At 39.0% G+C, this 23,530-nt stretch overlaps 1 long non-coding RNA gene across 1 annotated transcript; it reads right to left on the reverse strand.

Moving 5' to 3' along the window:
• Positions 1-3,838: 3,838 nt before the first annotated feature.
• LOC115296894 lies at positions 3,839-12,030 on the reverse strand. Its single transcript, XR_003911122.1, has 2 exons — positions 11,846-12,030; positions 3,839-4,116 (listed from the first exon to the last, which is right to left on the reverse strand). It is a non-coding gene; the product is annotated as an uncharacterized LOC115296894 (long non-coding RNA).
• Positions 12,031-23,530: the final 11,500 nt, after the last annotated feature.

Genomic DNA, 23,530 nt, shown 5'->3' on the forward strand with positions numbered 1-23,530 from the left:
ATGAGACAGGCAGGGTAAGTGGCAGCCAGATTGTAAAGGAACTTGTATGCCATGATTTAAAAATGGATTTTGACTTGTAAGTCATTGGAACCATGGAAGAGTTTAAAATAGGAGATGAATATCAAGTTAGCATTTTTAGAAGGTTATTTTGATAACTATGTAGAAGGAAGAATGGAGGGGGAGAGAACAGGGACAATGAAAATGACAAAGAAGCTAATGCAGTTATGTCACTCTGTGTTTATTATTATTGATAGTTGTAAAAGAATTCAACCTTTGGTTATAGATTTACCTAAAATTGTCAACATAGTAAGTATTAGATACAGTTGACAAAAGTTGATGATTTAAGACTTTGTTTAAATATATTATAATATAGTCAAAGTGTTTGCTAATAGCATCTCTTTTTCATAACTAAATACAACCACACAACTGTTAGGTTTTAAATTTTCAGTTCATGTGAAATTGTGTTTAATGTCTTCATCCTGGCCGGTGAGCAATAACTAGCTAATGATGTACGGGCCAAACTGAATTCAACAACTTTTTGCTGACTGCCCACTATACACATTGCATTCACAAATCACTTTTATTACACCTTGCCTAGAGATACAGCCAACATAACACCCAGTTTTCTGAGGCAAATAATAGCTAGCTTCTGATTTTGTGTTCGGTTGCTCTCAGAAGCATACTTATCCTTGCCAAATCATTTGTCTCCATTTTTTTTCAGAAATGTTAGTCTTCATTCTTATAATAACCTAAGAAATATGACAAATTATCATGTTGCTTCCATTTTTCTTTCCTTGTTGCTATAGAATTTCTTAAACAAGATGACCCCCAATTCTCGATGTCGTGGTTACATGTGAACAGATTAATACAATCTTCAGAGTCCTTTTAACTGTAAGATTTTATTTCCAAGCAGTAATCACCTTCAGGGTGAGACAAGCACTTCCTGGCCTTTTGTTGAGATCTACTTGCCAGTATTAAACATTTAACTCCCTGTAGCTCATCAAAAGCATATCAAGCCATTGCCTAATCTATATCTGTGTTTGTTGTTTTTTCTAAAGGAAAAGATGGGTGAGGAGTCATTTATAAAGTGGACAAGACTGTGGGTGAGTGGAATGAGGCTCCTGTGAATGAAACAGAAGAGAAAGGCAGGGTCAGAGGAAGCAGGCACAGCTGTAAACATATCTGCATCTACGCTTATTTAAAGGATTTTTCAAAATTCCGTAGAAAGAATACTTGAGCCTCTGTGGATGATTTTAGGGAGACCACATCTGAAATATCATAAGACCACAGGGACCTGTAGCAGATGCATCTTGAGAGCAGAGAACTTAGAATCTGGGTCTATGGGTCCCACCCCACTCTGCAACTTTTCCCTGGAGATGAAGTCTACAAAATGAAACACCTAAACTTTTCACTTCTCTTTGACAAAAATACGGTCTTAAAATTCTACATGCATGTATTTTATTGCCTTCCTCAGAAAACCAGCCACATCAAAACTTCAGGTCCAAGGCGGGGCATGTAAATGAATAAAGAAATACCCTGGGTCATCTCTGTGCTGTGTTATTCATGGGAGCAAAGGGTTAGAAAAGAGAATCCTCAAGAGAATGTTCAGGAAACAGTGAGTGGTTTAGCATGACTGGAGCATAACATGTCTAGAGAGCCAAAGAATGAAATTTGTTTGGAAAGATGGATTACGTATAATTTCAACGTGTGTGTGTGTGTGTGTGTGTGAGCACTCAGCTCCACAGCCTGGCCATGGGGCATTGTCTGATGTGGTGGGATAATCGGCTGCTCCACCACAGACCTTCCTGGGAACGTAGAGAACACAGTGACATGGTTTCCTGTGTTTGCAAAGCAGCTTATTGGCACAGGGACAGCAGACTTGCCCCCTTCAGAATTGCAGTGTGGTAGGCAGGACCCACTGGTACTGGAAACTGGGACCATGCCCTCCTTAGGCATTCCACAGTCCTAGCACTTCCCATCCCTGGAACGGGCAGGTCCAGAGTGGTGAGGAGAGGTGGGGGACAGGGAGAAGGTGCAGCTTGCAAACTTGGGAGAGGATCTTTACAAGTGTTCAAAAATAAAAGCCAGGTTCTTCTAGATGTAGTTGGCTGTGTAGTCCAGGTGAAAGACTAGTCAAGAGTCCTCTCCCTGGCCTGCTTTCCTGTGCTTCAGTGTTCTCATCTGCCAAATGGGGGCAAGAGTTTGTGTTCCACAACATACTCTGAACATAAGGATCAGATGCATGATGTATGTGAAAGAGGTAGATACCATTTATTGAACCTTTATAGTGCACCAGGAACTGAACCAGCCCTCCGGTTAATTACCTTATTTAACCCTTACAAGAATTAGCACTGTTAATTATCTCATTTAACTCTTACAAGAACCTTCTAAGGGAGTGCCTCTCCATGTTACAGACATGGGAACAATTTGGACAAGGTTAAAATTACTTGTTCATTTGTGTGTTTAACACATTTATATTAAGCACTTAACATGTGCCAAATATGGTCATAGACCCTGGGGTTAGTGTGGTGAATCAGTTGTATAAGATCACTGTATTATTGGAGCTTATATTCCACAGGGCAGATAGATAATAAAAATTAGTTAATTGATTGATTAAGTAATTAATACAGAAAAATAAGGGGCACCTGGGTGGCTTAGTTGGTTGAACATTCGACTTTAGTTCAGATCATTGTCTTGCAGTTAGTGAGTTTGCGTCCTATGTCAGGCTCTATTCCAACAGCTCAGAGCCTGGAGCCTGCTTCAGATTCTGTGTCTGCCTCCTTCTGCCCTCCCCTGCTTATACTCTCTCTCTCTCGCAAAGACAAATAGGATAAATAAACATTTAAAAATTTTAAATATTAAAAAAATGCAGAAAATAAAACCAGGTTATGCCAAATGGAATCTACAATCCTCTATTCCCCATATTTTCTATAAACTTCAAGTTACATCTAAAAGCTTTATTAGACTTAGGGTCATCTTTTCTGACAAAAATCCATCAAGATCTTATGTGAACTTGAATTACATGACGTTGGGGCTCATCATGTCTGGTTGTCCCACTTTTAAAGATGATGATAAGGACAGCCTGACCCTTTCAGGGTAAAGTTGTAGTCCCCCTTTATAACTAGAGATCAATCCATAGCGTAATCATTTGGCACACAGCCAAATCCAGCTCCCCATCAACCTTTCACCAAATGGTTTTAAAATCTATTGATAATCAATCCCTAAAATAAGTAATTTGTTAGGGGTTGCAAAACTGTGATTGTATAATCTTACATTTATTCAGTACTTATTACCCAGAATTTTTCTGTAAAGAACTTTCCCTCATCAACCAGTGTATTTATTTTACTGAAAACTCTTCACACAGTTCATGTTGAAATATTTAAGCCTTTAACTTTTCCCATTAGTTTCCAATAAGGAGTTGGTGCCAATACTATCTCAATGATGACTAATGAGTTTATTTTTGGCTTTCCTTTTTTTGAGTATTATAATGAACTCATGAATTTTAATATAACAATGTATTTCAAACTATTGCAGTTGGTGGCTTTTGAGTCCAAGTTGGTCAACAGGATTCTGAGTGGGCTGGGAGGGGAAAATCACCTCTGATAGAAGCGAGTGGTAGAGGAAAAAATGCTATTGGGAGGGTGTTTCATGTTTGCTGAGGTGAAGCAGTTGATAAAGTGGCAGGTCCAAAGCCATTGTGACTGCCATTACACCAGCTCTTTCTAGAGGGAAATGTAAAAGTACTTTAAAGTTAAGTATATAACTCTTTAGTAATATCCTGCTTAGGATGTATATTAATCAGCCTTTGCTATGATTACAAACAATCCTCAAATCTCAGTGGATTGAAACAACAAACATTTATTTCTTACTCACAATATGGGCCTTTCTCTAGGACTTGGCTATGGCTGCTGGATATCTGCCCAGCTCCACTCCATGTGTCTTCTCCCTCTGGAGCCCAGGCTGCAGGAATAGTCTCTAGATTTGGTGCAGTCTGGGGGTGGAGCTGAAAGAGTGAGAGAGCTGAAGGAAAATGATGGTGTCTCCTACATCTTCTAGTCTTGGTTTATAGCACATCTGCTCACATTCCATTGATGTAACTGTGTCCTATGGCCAATCCTGGTTTCAACAGAGAAGGGGGTGTTTGCTTCAACAAGACACTGCAAACCGTACAGCAAAGGCAGGGAATTGAAGTTCTCACGTGGTGAGCACAGGACAAATACTTTAGAAAAAGAATGTAATCCATCACAGATTGTCATTAATTGGTAACCTTAATAACAGGAATAGACATGGGTATGGGATTATGAAAACATATTTTCTAGGTACTCAAAAGAGAAGCAGGGGGTATTAAGAGTCAAAAGTGGCCACAAGTATAAAAATGCCTCATATAACATAAAGGTTTATGAATTGTTAATTTGGGGATTTCAGAATATCTAAATGTGACATCTTAGCTCCCTTACTCACAGAATATCCTTTAGTCCCTCACTCAAAATCTAATTGTTCTTAATTTACTCACAAGTCCAGGAAGCAGGTTAGAAATAGAAAGTTGTAAATTATGGTGGGTACAGAGTACTCCGAAGGCAAACAGTGACAAAAGGCAACGGGAACGGTTGATAGCAAAGGAAGCCATAAGAATAACTAAATCAAGTACAAATGAAATCTCAGGAACCAGAACTATTTGGGATGACTTGGACACAAACAATTTCCTATAATCTAATACCCTTTAGCATATAATAAACACTTTCTTTTCCTGTCAGTGCCTTTATCTCATCTCTAAGTGTATTTTCTTCCCCAGACATACACAAATGTGTGCCTTTAATTTCTCTACATGAAAATCCCATGCAATTAGCTTTTATTTTCAGGATAATCACTGTTACAGTGCATCCATGTATAAGTTTGGATAGACTAAGTTCTGACACAGTTAACAAGCAACTCCCAAATTTTGATGGGTGAAAATATCAAAGGCTTAATTTTTTTTTCATGGTTCATCTCCAACATGGGTAAGTAAGGAGGGTGGTTTGCTCATCACAATGACCCCCGACTTCAGCTGAACACATGCTTTACTGTGACTGGAGGAGCAAGATGGAAAATGGTGAATCATGCTCAGGCTCTTGAAGCTTCTGTCTGGAATGCTATGTGTCACTTCTCTGCATCCCAAAGTAAATCACAGAACCATCTTAAGGGAGGGGGGCAAGATAAGAAAAAAACACAAGATCCTTCAAGGGTATGGAAATGTAACTCTACCGTAAGCCGAAAGTGAGTAGCTAAAAATATCTCGTGAGTGGTGTTAATGACCAACACAATGTACTCCCATGTGTCTGGTCTCCAGGAAATCCAGAACAACTCAGTTGGACAGCCTGCCTGACTCTGAGAAAGTGTCCAAGCAATGGGCTCCTGAGTTGGTGAGGTTTGATGGGACACACCAGAAAAAAAAGGAGTTAGCATGCGGTGGCGCACTTGGGGAAGCCTGAGAACATCCTCAGCCTTGGAGAAGGAACAACTTCCCAAAACGTTGAAGATTTTACTGTATTAAAATCTTTTCTAAATTTCTTTCAGTTCTTCCTGCTTTCCTTAGAGAGTTAGATGCTCTACAAACTCCTCATAGTCTCCTTCCCCACCTATTCTCCTTTCATTTTCCTCTTTCAATACTGTCTGCATCAACTGGCCCCTTACCCTCTGCTCCATACCATTACCTGTTTTATTTTTCCACAAGCAGAAGTTTGAGAAAGGTTCTCCTTAACATTTCATCTTTCCTTTTTGTTGAGCTCTGCAATGTGAGGATTTGGGGTCCCTGTAGATGGACATGAGGTCACATGGCATGGACACCTAAAGGAATCTACTTCATACAGCCTGCCCCTTTAATTTTGGGAAGAGTGGCTTTGAAATGAGTACAGGGTGCAGGAGTGGCCAATACTGTAGTCATAGGAAGGGGAGGGAAGCATTCTGCAAGCACAGATGAGGATTCAAGAAGCAGAGCCCCTGGTAATAAACCCATAATTTCTGGAAACATAGCACAATGAGGAGACTGGAAATATGCCCTGTCTCTTGAGAGCAAAACCTCACAATTAGCTCTGGTCCTCCACAGGGTGTTTCTGGATCACTGTTCTTTCCAAGTGCAATTAGTCACACTTTTTTTCCTTGGTGGCCTGATGGGGAGAAGCATTGGCCACACACTACTGTGGTATGTGAGCTCTCAGAGCTGGAAGGCACCGCTGCTCACAGACATGACCCACTCCACTAGAGGGTCTACACCTTCTGTTTAATTATGCAGTGAGGTTGTGGGAACCTCAGGCATGGAACATTTGTGGATTAATGGGCTGAGTGTTGGTAACTCTCTTAAGTAATAGAAGACAGGACTGCAGACCTCATGGCCTCTGATCTCCCATAGAGACCTGGATGGAGCTGAGTATTGTTTGCAAGGCACTGGATGCATAAGTCTCTTTCCAGATGGGTCCTCAGGAGATTGAGGCCCAGAAGACCCTTGGAATATGTGTACGGATTTGTCTGCAAGACCACACACAGTGTCAGCAGCTTTGCACATCTCCCGTCCTGTTTAGCCAGGTCCTCCATGGTTGATGCAGCCCTTTCCATGCTTTTCAGAGGCATTTGCAGTCCATTCTTCAGCATGGCTCTGGCTTGTCTGTCCTCATTTGTGCTTAAGTTGTCCTCCTTAATAGACTCTCAAGTGGGACTTGAGTATTCCTGTCTTCCTTAGACATTATCTCCTAAATTTCGATTGGCCATCCTGATCCTACTTGTTTTTGAGGATTGAGTTCAGACCTCACCTTGTCTATGAACCCTCTAATCCCTCCTTCTGGAAGGTGTCTTGCCTCTTCTTTCTGATTTTTCACATAGACCAGCACTCTCATTCCCCTTACCCCTCATTTATTTCATGTACATAAAACCATCTTGCGTTTGACATTGCAAAGGTATCTCATACTCCCAAGAGGAATGTCCTTAAAGACCAGGGCTATAAGTATGGGAAGTAGGAGAGAAAGTCTAGAGACACAAAGACAGCTTACGCTCTTTTATGTTATTTTGTTTGTCAGCTGAGGTTACTTTGCATACCAAAACTTAACTAAAATTGTGTCTCAACCTCTGGGAACTTCAGGACCTCTCCTAAGGTTTCTATAAATTCTGGGAGTTTTTAAGCCTTATTTCATAATTACTCTGTTTCCCATGTTCTATTTGTCTGAATCTCACTCTTGTCTCATCTCCTAAAGACTGTACCTTATCAGCTCTGCAGTAACCTGGTCTTGGAAACTGCTCTTTTTCTTCAATGTTTTTGATAATCTCACTCATGTAAGGCATTTGTAGTAGAAGACTCTATTGAAGCCATAGGAGTAAAAGTGATGCTAAGTTGCTTTTCTTCAGTGCCATTTCAGCACCCTTTGACAGGAATTTGTCAGCTAATGTTTCTCCATAAGAGCTGCCTGATGCAATGGGATAAGCCATGTCCCACTCTTCCCTGCCTATCTCCAATGGCATGGAAATGCCCACTCCTGAAATTCTCCTTAGTTTTTTTATCAAATGAACTTATCTCTTTTCTTCCCAGCACATTTCCAAACACATGCGAGGTACCTCATCTGTCACATCCAGAGCAAAGTAGCCAGTCAAGGTGGCAGCTAAAAGCAAGGCCATCGACCCTGGACAGCAGGCATGCTACTTACTCCTTCAGGGGTCAGAGCAGCTCCGGTTGTTAGATTAAATAGCAAGTTTTTTTATTAATTCTGGTATATTTATATTAATATTTTGTTTTGTCATGCATGGTGCTCCCCACAAAGCAGAAATTCACATCCATGTATGGAATGAATGAACAGCCAAAGCAACAATGAAACCCAAGGTGCTTCCTGCTCAGGTAAAAGACTGGCACTGTCAAGTTTTCTGGTCTCTCTCACCTGCTGAATCTCTCCCCACGCCCTCTCTCAGTCTCCAGATTCTGGTCTGCAGGCTGCCAGCTGCTTGTCACTTTATTCTTTTAACTTAATGATTAAAGGTTTTAATCTCTTGAAAAATTATCTTGTAGTGGTTTAAGGCATGTCTGCCAGTCCCTTCCACTTCTCTATCAGCCACCATAAAACAGAAGTCTTCATGATCTAAAGTAAATCAGCTAAGTACATAAGTACAAGGATACTATTTGGATCGTGTCCCTTAAATGTTCCTTAAATGCCACTTTCTTCGTGGCCCCATATGTCATCAGATAGTGTTTTCTCAACTGGATTCTCAGATGTGTATCAAAATCACTTTGGGTGTCTGTCAAAATACAGAATCTTCTTGAATCTAATCTATGAAGGTTCTTATTGCTTTTTTAATAAGTTCTTTGAGGCATTCTTTTTTGTTTGTTTTTTTGAGAGAGAGAGAGAGGGAGGGAGCAAGTGAGCAAGGAGCAGAGAGAGAGAGAGAGAGAGAGAGAGAGAGAGAGAGAGGCAGGGCTCACAAAAGCAGGGATCACGTTTTACCCCAAGTGGGGCTCGAGTGCACCCAACAGGGGACTTCAGCTCACAAACCTTGCTATCATGATCTGAGCTGAAGTCAACTGCTTAATGACTGAGCCACCGAGGTGCCCCATTCCCTGGGGAGATCTTAGGCTTGAAAGTGTGAAAGCTGTTGCATACATGCATTCTTTTCTCATGTGTGTGTTGTAGAGAAAGATTCTTCCCTTCTGAGGACAAGTGCATCTTCTATCTGACCCACCTGCATTTTCGTGAGGGGGAGAGGATAGGTTCATTATACTGTGTTGACAGTCATATGATTTCCTATTTCATTTCCATATTGGCCACAATAAACTTTTATTTTTCCTTGAGAATAATTCAATTAGACTTATCATAAACAGATCACTGGACGCAACCTCTTGTGTTGTAAACTTATCCAACACACTCATATTTCAAGTAAGTAGCTAGAGAGCAAACATGAAGCATATGGATGAATTGGGTGGCTTTTTAAACCACAGGTGGAAATGAGCCAGGAAGAAGTAGCCTCAGCCGGGGTATGGCTTGCAGTCAGAAGTTCTGAATATGGTATACCTGGTGTGAGCTTGGGACATGTGGGCAGGGCCTTCAGTGGCCCGCTCCCTCTGCTCGCCTTCAGCCTTATGCCTTCTTTCAGGCAAGCTTCTGGCCCCTCAGAACCATGGTGAACCATTGCTGGCACCAGAGGGAGAAATCCTACCCTCCCAGTCACCTCCAGCCACTGCCTAACTTCTGAGAACTCATCCCCTATGCAAATGTGGACCCTGCTGAGTGTGTGAGCTCTGGCACAGCATCCATGCTAAATTGGCACATGCTCCCTCCTGTCTGTTCAAGTGACTCACTGAGTGTTCAGAACACATTTTCCCTTCCCTGGCTGCCAGCTGTAGCTATTGGCCCACTCATTCTCTCTTTGGAAAGACTCAGCACTCCTGTGCTAATGCAGCCACTCGAACCGATGTGCAATTGCATAGAGTCCTGCAGGAGAGCCTAAAACTATTTACCATGAGGCTGAAGGCTAGGAACTGTCACATCTTTCAGATCATCAGACATGGATCTTTTACCCTTTTCTACCTGTTGCAACTTACTAATCCTATCTGTGGCCCTCTGATGGCTTCCCGGGGTGTAGAAACTTCACAAACTGCAAAGACATGAAAGTGCCAGTGGTCAGGAAATCAAAGGCAAATGTATCCTCTTTCATCTGTGTTTTAAGATGAAAAATGAAGGGCTTGTAAATCTGGAAACATGGGCAATTTTCCTTCCTTCTCTGCTATTCTTGGCATGTATGTGTACTTTAGAGTGTGTTGTCTGAAACTTGTGTGTGGACATAGATGTCATGGAAGTTAATTATCTTCCCAGCTAAGCTCCTGTCTTCATTAAGAACAGGGATTTGGTATCTAACTTCTCTTGTGACTGCCCCAAACCCAGTTTCCTCCAGTTCAATGCAGCCTTAGAAACTAGGCTTGCTGAAAGAATGAATGGGGCAAACTCCTATGGAAAAGCCAAGTATGTTGAAGAAAGGACTGTTTGCCAGTCATATTAATTTTTCCCACACACTTTCTACACCATCAAAGAAGAGCTTCTCTTCTCCTTGGATAGGAAAAATGCATAATAAATCAGTCTGCAGAAACTAATTTCACCTCATGGGTCAAGCAAATAACCAGAATGAAGTTTTGAAAAAAACAAAACAAAACAGAACAAAATGTTTGTAGGCATCTGGGCACACAGCAGCAGCTGGGTATTTTATGTGAGTTTGTACATGTGTATGAATATCTAAATTTTTCAATTACTGTTTAGTGAATGGAAGAGGCAGCTGTACTCGGTAAATACCACCAATGTGTATGGTGGTTAGGATCTTGGGCCTTGGATTCAGAATTGAATTCTGTCTACGCCAACAGATCAGCTGAGTGAATATGTGTGGCATCAGTTAACCTCTTTAAACTTTGGGTGCTTCATCTATCAAATGTGTGTAATAGAAATCCCCACACAGGGCTGTGGTTTGAATTAAATGAGATTATAACCATTAAGTGCCCAACCAGGAACTGATATGATCAATAAATACCCAATAAATGATAGCTATTATTATTAATGGTGTCTGATTAAAGGCTTTGAGGGATGGAACAGTTAGGGCTGGTACCTATGTTTTGGTTTGTTCCTATGTTATTTCGAATTCTTAAGTATTTCATTCTGAGAGAAAAGGGAAAAATTACCAACTTCTCCTGAAAAACAAAACTAAGCTAGAGCAAATGAAATTCAAGTGTTTGGTGCACTCTCATTGGCCCATTGTTCATGCTTTACCTCGTGGAAAGGTGGCAGCATGAGGACTTTGTGGAAGATAGAACTGTTCTATCATTTTTGCTCCCAAGTAGGTAACTAGTAGTATTCTTTCAAAGGCTCAGTTTCAACTTATGTAACTGCATAGAAATACTCGGTGATTTGAGTTATTCCAATTTACTGTGACAACTTGGACCCGTAAGCCATTTCCCAAGCCATCCCAAATAGATAAAGATCATCTACGGTCAATGGAGCTGGGAATTAAGTTAAAAAAATTGGCGGCAGAAGGTATCTTTTTCATGTGCTCCCATAGTTCTGTTCATTCCAAACTATCAGAGTATTGATTTCACCCCAGTGGTTTCTGTATTAGGATAGACATGAGACAGACACTCACCGCTTGTACATTTTACATCTTTAAAATTAGTGAAATGATGGAGGAGATATTTTTATAGCAAGAAGCTTTGAGTTTTGGGGGGAAATCACATTTTATTTTTCCAACTGAGGTATCCAAATAATACTGAGTATGTTTTATAAAATTTGAAATTTAAAAAAGATGACATATTTTAAAGAATAATAAAATTGTCCAAATAGCCTTTTAAAGTAAGTGTAGAGAGATGTTTTCTTCATTAAAAATGGATATTTCTGGAACAAAACAAGCACTAATGTAGAAGTACTTGCTTAATTTATATTTCCCATGAACTCTGTTTAACCTTTGCTTCAAGGACACAGAGCAGAAAAGCTGTCTGGAATACCCCACCCTAAACAGAGGATGAATTTATTACATCCCAGAGTAAAGACTGCCCAAGGGTTGTCTCACTACTTGATAGAAGAAGAAAAACAAAAACACTCCAACCCTTTTTTGTTTAGGGAAAGTTCAGTTTTCAGGTTTATCCTCACTACATTGAAACTGAAGGGACTTGGAATCTGTGGCTTAGTGGTATATTTTGGCTGTGAATAATAAGAAATGCAAATAATTGGTTGCTATTGTAAAAAGCTGGAGAGCTCCAGGCCAGAGTAAATTGAAACTCTGCTGATGCTATTTTTGGACCAAGACTCATCTTGGCTTGAAATTACAGAGTCACCCAAATACTTTTCAGACCCTATCTTACTTGACTGTTCTGTAATATGTGTTTGTTCTTTGGATTCTTCTCCATGAAACACTATTTCTTGGCTTCTGTGATTCTCTCTTCTCGGGGAGATTCTCCACACTCTACCCGGTGATGGGATGGTTCTTCTTTCTCAACTGATTCCTTAATGGTTGCTCTTCCTGTGATATTTGTTGTGATCTTGTTACATCTGATACCACACACACAGTGTCTGGTGATGTCATTCATTTATGACATCACCTACCACACAGAAGGATAGAGAATCAAAAAATTGATTGTTTCCTAAGATTGAAATCTATATTTCCACCTCCTTATTAGAATTCCTCTCACTTGAATGTTCTTCTGGCACCCCAAATTTGACATCTCCAAACTGAAATCATAATTTTTTCCCTGCCCAGATGCTTCTTCCTTTCTCTCAGTGAACGCTATCACCTAGTTGCCTAATTCAAAAACCTAGAAGTCTTCTTTGACTTCTCTGCCTTCACTATTCCCCATGATCAATCTCCAAGGCCTGCTGTGTCTACATTCTACTCCTCTCTCGGGTTTATCCTTTTCTGTCCATATCTACTGCCGGGATTTCAGTTCAGGTTCCTAGCATTAGCTCTCTGATCACTGCCTCAGACTCCTAACTGGTTTTCCCTGGCTCCTTCCTCCATGATCTAGACTTTTGTCAAGTGTTACAGAGTACACATTTGATCATTTCTCTCATTTGATTAAAACCCCTCAAAAATTTTCCGTCATCCTTATGATAAAGTTTAAACTTGTAAACACCTGCATAAAATATCATATATGCTCTGACTTCCTTTTTTTTAAACCTTTATGGTTCCAGCTGTAGGTATTTCTCCTTGTCATTTCCCCTCTGGCCCCTATAGCCATATCCAAGTACTTGAATGGGCCATTTTCTGTGTTTCCTCTAGGCTTTTGCATATGTTTCCCCCTCTGCTCAGAATAATCTCTCTTTGTTTGCTTGGCTTACACCCACCTGTCCCTTCAACTAAGAGGGCATATTATCTGGGAAACTGTCCTTGATTTCTTTCTAATTCCAGATCTGAGTTAGCTGCTCCTTGTCACCTCCATAATACCTGATACATTTACTTTTCATGACACTTAGAAAAAATATTGCCAATGCCTATGTATTTGCCTGTCTCTTCCAAGCTCTTTGTGGCCAGAAGCTACAGCGCTTTCCAACATTGTATCCCTAATGCCTGCCTCAGCACTTGGTGCGCAGTAGGCACTCAATAGATAGATACACTTTAGAATCGACTACTTAGTTGTTGAATTACCACCCAAGAAGAAGGACATGATTCAAAAATCTTGCCTTCTTTTGAAATCACCAAGCATCAGATGAGGCTCTCTGGGCAGCTCTTCATAGCTTGTGTACCCTCCACTCACATTCTAGATGTGAGAGAGCAGTGAGATCGTTGACAACTGAACTGAGGCATCAGAAGCCACAAACTGGGTTCTGAGAGTCCAGAACCAGAATTCTAGGAGTCTTCTCTGGGTTCTTCTGAGGCAGCAAAAGAGAGATCTTTCATTGTTCTTGAAGGCATTATGTGCCCTATGGTTTCTGAAACCAGGAAAGGATTTAACTCCACATTCATGGTTTTTGGGAACTCATGTGGAATCCAGAATGTTGGACCTGATGCTCCATGAGTTTGTGGGAATCAAATCAAGGTTGTCAGTGGCTTCAGACTGCCAAGAGAGCTTGATATTTCCATAAAGTTTTCTTCTTCCAAATGAACCTTGGGGTTATTTGTCTAGAGTGCTGCCAGGGGCCTCTTCAGACATTGATTCACTGGGAACAAACCACTATGAACATGTTCTCAGGTCTCCATCTTGCTGCCATTGCATGAGAAATGGAACTTAGCAAACATGTAACAGAGCTGGATTTTCTGAATTCTAAAGGACTACTCAGAGGGCTTGGAATGATACACACCCACAATTAAAACAGAAAAGAAGGATGAGTAAGTGAGGAACTGAGAATGACATATTTTTCTAAATTAGATTTATCTGTAAGATTTGAATACATGTGAACATACTTTGAATGATCTGGTATAAATTATGGTTTGCTTATTAAACAACCATTTCACTTTGCCCTTATGTGTAAAGTAAAAAGAGACTTGCTTTGCTACATTTTTCTCTTTGGTAAGTATTGAATTTTAAGGAGATACTAGTCTTTTTAGCCAAATAGAAAAATGGCTCTGAATTTAAAGGATAGTCCATCTGAATTCAAGCTGTGTTTGGGTTTGGCAACATATTTTTCTTTGGCAATGGAAAGTATGTTTGATTCTTATGACTTGGTAGACCTCAAATGGGCTCACACACAAGCTACAGTCCCCATGATGTAGATGGGGAAAACAACAGATGAGAGCAAAGCTTGCCTCAACATGAAACATACAGATAAAGATTTAAAAACGAGAGAAAGGAATTGTCTTTAATCAAAAGCTTTGAGATTCTGAGCTTCTTACATTTTTTCAATTTTTTTTTTAATTCTGAAATTTATTGGATTTTCTGATCCTTTGCTGTTTGTTTCAAGTTCCTCTCCACAAATAGTAGAAAGAATGTGGTTTGGCTATTTTTTTTTTTAATGTATCTTTTTGAGAGAGAGCACCAGTGGGGGGAGGGGCAGAGAGAGAGGAGGACAGAGGATCAAGGCATGCTCTGCACTAACAGCGGCATGCCCAATGCAGGGTTCAAACTCACAAACCAGGAGATCATGACCTGAGCCGAAGTCAGAGGGTCAACTGAGTGAGCCACCCAGGTGTGCCAGTTTGGCTATTTTTAAGGCTTAAAAGATATACCACTATCTATAAGCACCTGTTACAATGCCATAAAATTGAGCACATAGTGTCTCATTTAACCTTCACACCTTTCCTACACAACAGTACCATGTCTCCCACTGGGCAGTCGGGAACAATGAGGCTCAGATAGATCAAGTGATATGACTCACATACATGGTTAGTAAGCTCAGACTCTTTCCAGCTGATGTTCTCTCTGCCTGGAATGCCCAGTACTCCTACAGGCTCACTCCCTCTCCTAGCAATGTCCTACCTTCCCTAGTGTATGTGGACAACTCCAAAGGCTTTCAGGAACTTTCTGTGATTTGCTACCCAGCACTTTGGCCTTCGATAGCTGCCCTCCTGGGGTCTTCCAGTTTTTGAGCCTCGCTCTGCAAACATTTGTTACAAGTACATTGAGCCTCTCTCCAGTTTGTCCCTCATCTGGACTGTCAATCCCAGTTCACAGGTGGCACGATGCCACCTGCATATCTTCAGTGATTCAATTAGCCTTAATAAACAATTTATATCTGTGGAATCTAAAATTAAATTAGTACATTAGTAACTTCCTTAGGATTTCTATAAATCATCACTCCATTCTTATCTTTAAAAAAATAAGTATCTAATAAAAATTCTTCTCCCAGCCCTACCCAGTAAGGGCCATTCACTGCAAAAGTGAAAAAAGAATGCTTGCTCCTTGTTCTCCACACTGATTTCTTACTCTTACAAAACAATCACTAACCTGCACTTCAGAGGAAAAGCCACACTCTTCATCACGCTTCCTTCCACATTGTGTCTGGGTTCCATAGTTTAGGACAGAGAAATATAGAACCTCAGATAAGGATTTGGTGCTAGTACTTGAGTTGGAAGTTAAATCCTAAGACAGAGAGAGTGAAAGGAAAGGGAAGCCACATAGGGGACAGTGGGAAGCCAGGAAATGTGAAGCATTACCACTCCAGTTACTTCTTTACAGTGAGCTGAAAAGAGGCACTTCCATTGCTTGGCAGGTGCCCACACTTGGTCACATAGGATGTCCTTGGCCAGGTTGGTTGTAGGGAGTCAGAGAGAAGAAATTAATCTGCCCAGTTTTCTCCTGCCTCCCTTTGGCCCACATGGTGCTCTGAGTCAACTTCCTTACATGCCACATTGTGTCATATAAGTTCTTTGGCAGCCCCTTGGGAAGCTACGTGTACTCTTACAAAATGCACTCATTAGGGTGGCATTTCCCCAAATCCAGAAGAGATGGGGGAAGACAGAGACTTCAGGGAAGTGGTTGCTTTTAAAAGACTGCCCGCCTGGGCCTGCATGCATGTATATGTGCTGCATTAGTGATAGAAGTGGGTAAACAGCCAAAGCTTCCAGAACGGGCAAGGCTGAGAGACTCAGAAGAAGCTGATAAATCTTAGGCAGGTGCATTTCCACCTTGTCCATCAAATTCATTTCCCTCTTTATGCTGTTTTTGTCATGAATCCCTCTGCCTTCCCAAATTATGGTGTATCTGGTCCAGGTGTCCAAACGTTAGCTCAAGCACAGCACATGTTTAAAACCAAATTCATGTCATAATTTTCTGCCAAAACAGTTCCCTTTCCAGCTCTTCTCCATTTCTCTTCATGGAAACGCTAATACTTACATTCATTCACGTTGAAGCTTCAGAGTTATCTCTGATTCCATACCTCCTTACTCATTTAGTCAGGGCCCATGATATAAACATATCTGCAATTCCGCTGTGGTGACAAGGACATAAATTACACACTCAGCAAGACATGAACAGAATGCTTAGATGTCTTTGCTTTTCAGTTTGCTGCTGTACCTGTTCAGGATTTGCTACTTACTGGTGAGGAAGGAGGAGAGGAAATAGAGAACTCCATAAATCAGGTACAGTTTTGCAGCAAAGTAGTCACATGTAACACAGTTATAAGATTTTGCTGGGAGATTGGGACCCTCAAGTCCTTTGGGTCTCCGTTGCTTCCTGTCGCTATCACGCCATCACCAGCCACTGTGGTTGGAGCTGTAGGCATGTAGGGACATGAACCAAGTGGCCTTCAAAACAGAGTTTTAAAAAAAGTATAATAGATATATTAATTTGTCATAATTGCCTGCTTTTGATGAAAGAATTTTAGAGGTACTTAAGTTGATGACCTCGGACCTTCTGTTTGGTGCTGAGATCTTATGAAATTTTGTAAGTTCTTGCTAGGTAATGTCTGCCTCCTCTGGTAAAGCAGGAGACAAATTCCAGGAGGAAGCCAACTGTGTTTCTCACAATGCTCACCTTCTGTTTCTTCTCTTCACGTATAGTATTAATGAAAGCACTTTGCAAGATTATAGGAATAAGACATGTAAGTATTTGAAATTTTATGAGAAAAATCATGTCAGATTTGGGAATTTGAGGGTTTTAGACATGTCAAAAATGGTGTCACGTTGAACATAATAAAAAGGACTCTTCAATCCAGCTGTCAAAATCTACTAATAGGGGACCCAGTCTGAGAGAGTTTCTTCACATCATTATTGAATCTCCCTTGTATAGAAAAACTGCCGTTAGTGAAAAAAATAGACTCCAGACGTGATATTTTGCAAGTAACATCTTTAACGGCCTTTTCGTCTCCCTGATGAACTCACTCTAGCTATGGAAATTCTAATTTCCTATCTTGGGTCAGCTTCAGAAATGTGCTTACTTACATGCTTCAAATGGACTTATCAACCAATGAACCAAGAAATGATTTTAAGGGGAAGGCTGTGTTTAAATATGTCTTGCTCAGATTTTAATAATCAGGGTATCTTAGGGTGAGGTTTGCACCATAATTTTTCTATGTAACATATTTGCCTCCCATTAAAATCTAATTTTCTCTACCAGGAAGGTGTTAGGCTTCTGATCTCTCATGGAAATTGTAGTTTGCATGAACATTACCTCATCCAAATGTATGTTCCCAGTGAACCTGTCATCAAGTGGACTTGATGCCTTAATTGTTTCCTTTTGTAGCAAGATGCCTAACGGGTTACTTACGTGGGACTTGTTAGTGAAATTAGGGGGGGGTTGAGGAAATAAAAAAAAGTATGACAATTACAAGCATTAGAACTGAGCACAACTGTTACTGTAGCATCAGATGTTGAGATTTTAGGGCAAGCCAAGTTGTTTCTTCAGAATCAAAATGAGAGTAATTGGACTCACTTCATTTATTAGATACTTGGGTCAAGTCCATGAACTCTACATTTACAAAAATAACTGTGCCAATGTTTTGTTCTCAAGGATGCTAAGACAGATCCGCGGCTTGTATATTCATTCAACAAACACTTTCTGAACATGTTTTGTCCACTGGCGATATAGTGGTACATGGTATAAAACCTTGTAAGTGCTGAATATGGAACCTGGTATAAAGTAACACATGTGGATTGGAATTAGGACTTCATGAATGAGGTAGTATTTGCTCTGGGTTTTGAAGGATAGGCAGGATTGGAAATGTAGGGATGTTAAAGAATATTGTTCTTAATAGAAGACATATCCTAATGGAGCACTGCTCAAACACTAATGTTCCCTGTTTGTACGGGTCCAAACTCAGGTCATTTAGAATGGTTCCTCTCCTCAGAATTGTGTCAAACCAAAGTCAGTGACTCCACTGAGGAGTGAGAGAGACCTTAGAGAAGATCAACCCATAGGAGAGTAAGCTAGCATATGGGTGTGTCATGTTAGACAATATTTTCTTAACAAAATTTTCACCCACTCGCTAGCTAAATACTCATGGATTATTTTCTGGGCTCACAGGCTTGAGAAAAACTTCAGAGGCCTTTCACAGGGTAAAATAAAAGCTACATTTTACAGCATATACATTATGTAGGAAGCAAATTAGTGTCTATTGTCAGAAGGTTCTGAGAGTGAATCTGACACATGACACCTCACTCAGCAGAAGACAATGATGTTTTTGCTTACATTTTCCATGTGCCTTCAATTCTGTTTGTTTCAGTTGTCCTAATTTACTCTCTAGGTACGTTAACCAACTAGGACACAAAGTGGCCTACAATTGTCATAATTTAGATGCATCACTGTGCAGAGTTAAATTTGGATCAACATTTCTTCCAGAACCAGACTATCACCTTCTTGAGGCCAAATTATGTCATATAAATTTTTTTTCTTAGTAGAACCATACAGTCCCTGTGTAGGTGGGGAGACCACAAATACTTGCTGATATTGAGCAGAAGTGGCAGAGATCTGAAGCTTTTTCTCTAAGGACTCCAATTTCATGCAGTAGGTTCAGAAAGCGAATGTTCCCCCAGGAGCTCAGACAAAAGGAGGGATATATATATATATATATATATATATATATATATATATATGTAAAATTTCTTATTTCTCATTTAGACTTAAAGAAATCTGCCAAGGGGAATTGACAAACTCAGCTTAGTCTTCTCCAAGGGTCTTTTTTGAGGATCAGGATGAGTTTGTTTGCCTGAGACCACATGGATGTCAAGGATACATTAGTCCTACAATGAATAGATACCTTTCCCCTTCTTATCCTTAGCCCCCATAGAATACTACCACCAACTTGTTGAGTTTTGTAATTTTATTGCTTTATTATTTCTTATTATAAAGAAATCTAAATGGCATAACATTGTAGTACAATTGTAATCTTTATATTCTTTAGAACTATATATTCAGCATTTTCCATATCATTAATCTTCTGCAGCACAATTTAAATAACCATGAGAATTCCATTATATGATCATATTATACATTTTAACCCTTGATGTGAATGTATTATAATCATGAAAAGTGCTTCTAATATATAAATCAGTATACTTGGCCTTCTTCACTTACCACCCTCTCACTGTTGTCTATAAAGTTAATCATTCTCCGTGTTTTGAAGCTCACTGTTTGGCATTATATATATATTCATATATGTATGCATTAACAAAGCTTATTCCATAAGAACATAAATGTTTAATATTTGAATGGACATAATTAAGTAAAAAACAAATATATGTCTAAACTATATATAGGATATACAAATAACAACATTATGGAAACCTGTGGACCCAGCCAGCCAGCTTCTGAAATAGAACATTACTGGGAGTTTAGAAACCCAACTGCAGTCTTCTCCCCAGCTCCCAATGGTTATCGTGCTCTGAAAATTTTCTGTAAATCATTCACAAGCTTTGCTTTATACTTTTAAAACACACATTTCCAACCCTGAAAAATGTATTTTAAAATTTAATATGGTTAATAATAAAGGAGGAGACATGTTTTCTAAATGTCCTAGCTTAGAGGCTTGCCTTTCACAAAGCAGCCCGACTTTCAATGGCAACAGTGGCAGGAGTACCCAGCAAAAACTCTTCCCACATTCTCCTTAGAATTATGATGTAGATGCCGTCTTTTTTCCTTTGGTAGATGTACTGTTCCATTGGGAAGACAAAATTGATGTCACCTGACTGGGTTCTGGCTGCAAAGATTGTGAGGACAATGTAGTGTAGACCCCTTTCTGGGTCGATTGGAAAGGGCATACTTTTTTGGTGTCTTTCCTTTTTTTGGATTTTTGAAGAACTAACTTTTGATTTTGTTGGATCTTTATATTGTACGTATGTTCGTTAATTCATTAATTTGTACACATATCTTTATTTTTTCCTTCATTATATTGAGGAGGAGAGTTCTATTTATTTTCTGTATTTTAGGGTGAGTGCCTCACTGAGTAAGCATAAGAAAAATGGGCAGAAGTAATATAAGGCATTTTTGTCATGGCCCTTACGATGTCATGAAATTCTTTCTTCTTTCTCAATTCATTTTGGCCATTAAAGCAGAGGACCCAGTAGACTCAATAGAATTCCAAGGGGCTGTAGAAGGTGAAAATGCCACAAAGCAGATGAAGTCATCATCCCTGAATCCTTGGTGACTGTGATAAAAGGAAAAACAACTTCCACTGTGTTAAGTCACTGAGGCTTCAAGTTTTCCTTGATTTGGTGCTATAACCTAGCATGGCCTGATGCACAGTGTTGTTCAAGTGCTCTATGTTTGGAATGTCATTCAGCCTGTTTAAATTGGGAATTACTGACAAAATATATTAAAATATTCCACTCTGATGGTGGATTTTGTAATTTCTACATGTGTTTCTGGGATTTTCCTTTTTATGTATTATATTTATATTATCTCTTTGTATTTTTGGTGCATATAAATTTAGAATGGCTTTATTTTCCTGACAAATTTAGTCTTCTATTATTATAAAGTGACTTTTTTTTTTAATTTCTATTACTTCTCTTTGTCTTAGACCCTATGTTGTTTGATTTAAATATAATTATTTCCACTTCATTTGGCTAGTATTTGACTATGATATCTTTATCTATGCTTGAACTTCTTTTGCTCTATATTTGGTGTCTTCTGGTTATGTCTCTTCAGCATGTAGAGGCTTTTAAAAATCTAGTCAACTATTTTTGTCTAACTGGTATGTTTTATATTTACTGTGGTTTTAGGTAAATTTTAATTTATTTATAATACCTTAATATTTCTTTTTTGAGTGTTCTTTTTTCTGAGATTTTAAAGATTCTTCACTATCTTTAAAAATAGATTAAATGTTTCTTCTCACTCAGTTTTTTAAAATTTCTGTGAGTTTGGAAAGAATAATTCTTCTTCTACCAATAGTACATCTTTAAAGAATTTTCTTTAAGGAAGTTTTCTTAGAAGTAAATGCTCTCAGGTTTTGCTTGTTTGTTTATAATTCTCTTACTCTTATCATTGTTTTAAAAGTAAAGTTTTATTGGGTACACAATTCTAGACTGAAGCCCCTGCTTGTAAGAATTAGGGATTAGATCGTAACAGACCAGTTTACTCTCAAAGACTAAATGAAAAAGCTGGGTATCTGTGAAACACTATTTAAAGGCACTGCAAGGAACTGAAGCAGCCATAATGTGCACGGTCAAGATCCTGAAGAGAAGGGAATTGGAAAAGGTGAGCCTGGCATCACTCACTGTTTTTCTTTCCAAAGCATTTGCTGATTCTTAATGCTGCATGGGTGAGATGATGAGCAGAATCTCTAGGGATATAAAAATTGTTATACATAGTGTATTCATTAAAATAATAGTAAAAAATGTGTCACTAAGAAGCTACTAGAAGAAGGAAAGTGGAAAATATTTTACTAGTCCAAAGAACGCAAGAAAGAAGAAAAGAGGAATACAAAACAGGTGAAACAAATGAAAATAAATAGTAACATGATTGGTTTAAAATAAAATATATCAACCTTTACATGAAACATTCCCATGATTAGATGGAATAAATAACAATATTATACTGAAGGGAAAAAAGCAACTCAACCCTTTGTTCTTTTATAAGGGTATGCCTTAAATGTGAAAACAAAAAGGTTGAAAATGAAAGAGTGGAAAATATATAACATAAACAACAACAATTCTACGTGGACCTTTAGTTTCTGTCAGTACAATAGAGTTCCTATTTTATTCACTTCCAACTTCCACTGTTGCTTAGTTGTCAATATACTTGTCAGTCATTTGAAGCTCATCTGTATTCTCTGGCTGAAGGTAAGAGTTTTGTCTTTGGTGCCGCACAGTTTTGCTATAGTGTGCCTAGAGTCCTTTCATTTTATTTATCTTATTTGAAATTCATTAGCCTTCCTATAGCTATTAACGAACTATTAGTTCTGTAAATTTCTTAGCCATTAACCCTTCAAATGTTTCTTCTGTTAAATTTTCTGTCTCCTTTGCCATTTATATTTAAATGGATATGGGCTGGATCTTCCTACTTATTCTCCATGTCTCTTAGCAACTTTGTCATATTTTCCATTTATCTATTTATATGTGCTCCACTCTAGAAAATTTCAGATAAACACTCTAGTTAATTAGTTTCCTTTTTGGCTATGTCTAATGTATTTTACATTACACATTTTATATAAATTATAATAGATTTTGTTTCTAAAGGAGATTTATGTTTTTATCTTTCAAGATAGGCTCCACCATTTTTAATAATCTCTTATGTTCTAGTCAAGTATTAAACCCTACATTTTATGTCCTTGAACATATTAAGTATATTTATGATATATTTTTAAATCAATAATTTTAGTACCTGAGGTCTTTGGGGGTCCCTGTATCCTTGTATTAGGTTGAGTTGTGTCTCCTTTCCACTATCCCCCCGCCCCCCCTTAAGAATGTGCTTTCTGGAACCTCAGGGTATGATCCTATTTAGAAATAGAGTCTTGTATACGTAATTATGTAGATAAGGTCAAACTGGAGTAAGGTGGACCCTAAATATAATGTAACTGGTATCTTTATGAGAAGAGAAGAGACAGGCACACATGCAAAAAGGGAGGAAAATGTGAAGAGAGACACCAGGGAGACGGCCATGTGAATCCAGAGGCAGAGATTGGAGTCATGCATCTACAAACCAAGGAATGCCAAGGATTTCTGGTAACCACCAGAAATTAGGAGAAAGTCATGGAATAGACCCTCCCCAACAGCCTTCAGAGAGATATGGCCCTGCCGACGCTTTGATTCAGAGTTTTAACCTCCAGAACTGTCAAAGAACAAATTTCTGTTAGTTCAAGCCACCAAGTTTGTGGTCTTGTTATAGCTGCCCTAGGAACTAATACAAATCTCATCCATAAAATAAGCACTCAAAGATATAATGTGAGGATTGAATGAGATTATATATATAAAATACTTTGCTTTGTCTGGTCCAGGGTCCAGAATAAGTGATCAGTAAATGTTATCTTTTTGGATTTGATTTTTGCCTCTGTGACAGTGTTGGATCACTTTCTTTCAAGTGGATATATATATCTCACACTCAATATTTGTATATATATATATATATATATCATATATATCCACATAGAACTGATCCTAATTCTCTTCACTCAAACCTCATTCAGGCCTTTCCATATGAACCCAGCTAGTTTCCCAAAAATGTTAAAACAGCATATATCTGAGA

The sequence above is a fragment of the Suricata suricatta genome, chromosome 7 (genome assembly GCF_006229205.1).
Source record: "Suricata suricatta isolate VVHF042 chromosome 7, meerkat_22Aug2017_6uvM2_HiC, whole genome shotgun sequence".
NCBI classification, from domain to species: Eukaryota; Metazoa; Chordata; class Mammalia; order Carnivora; family Herpestidae; genus Suricata; species Suricata suricatta.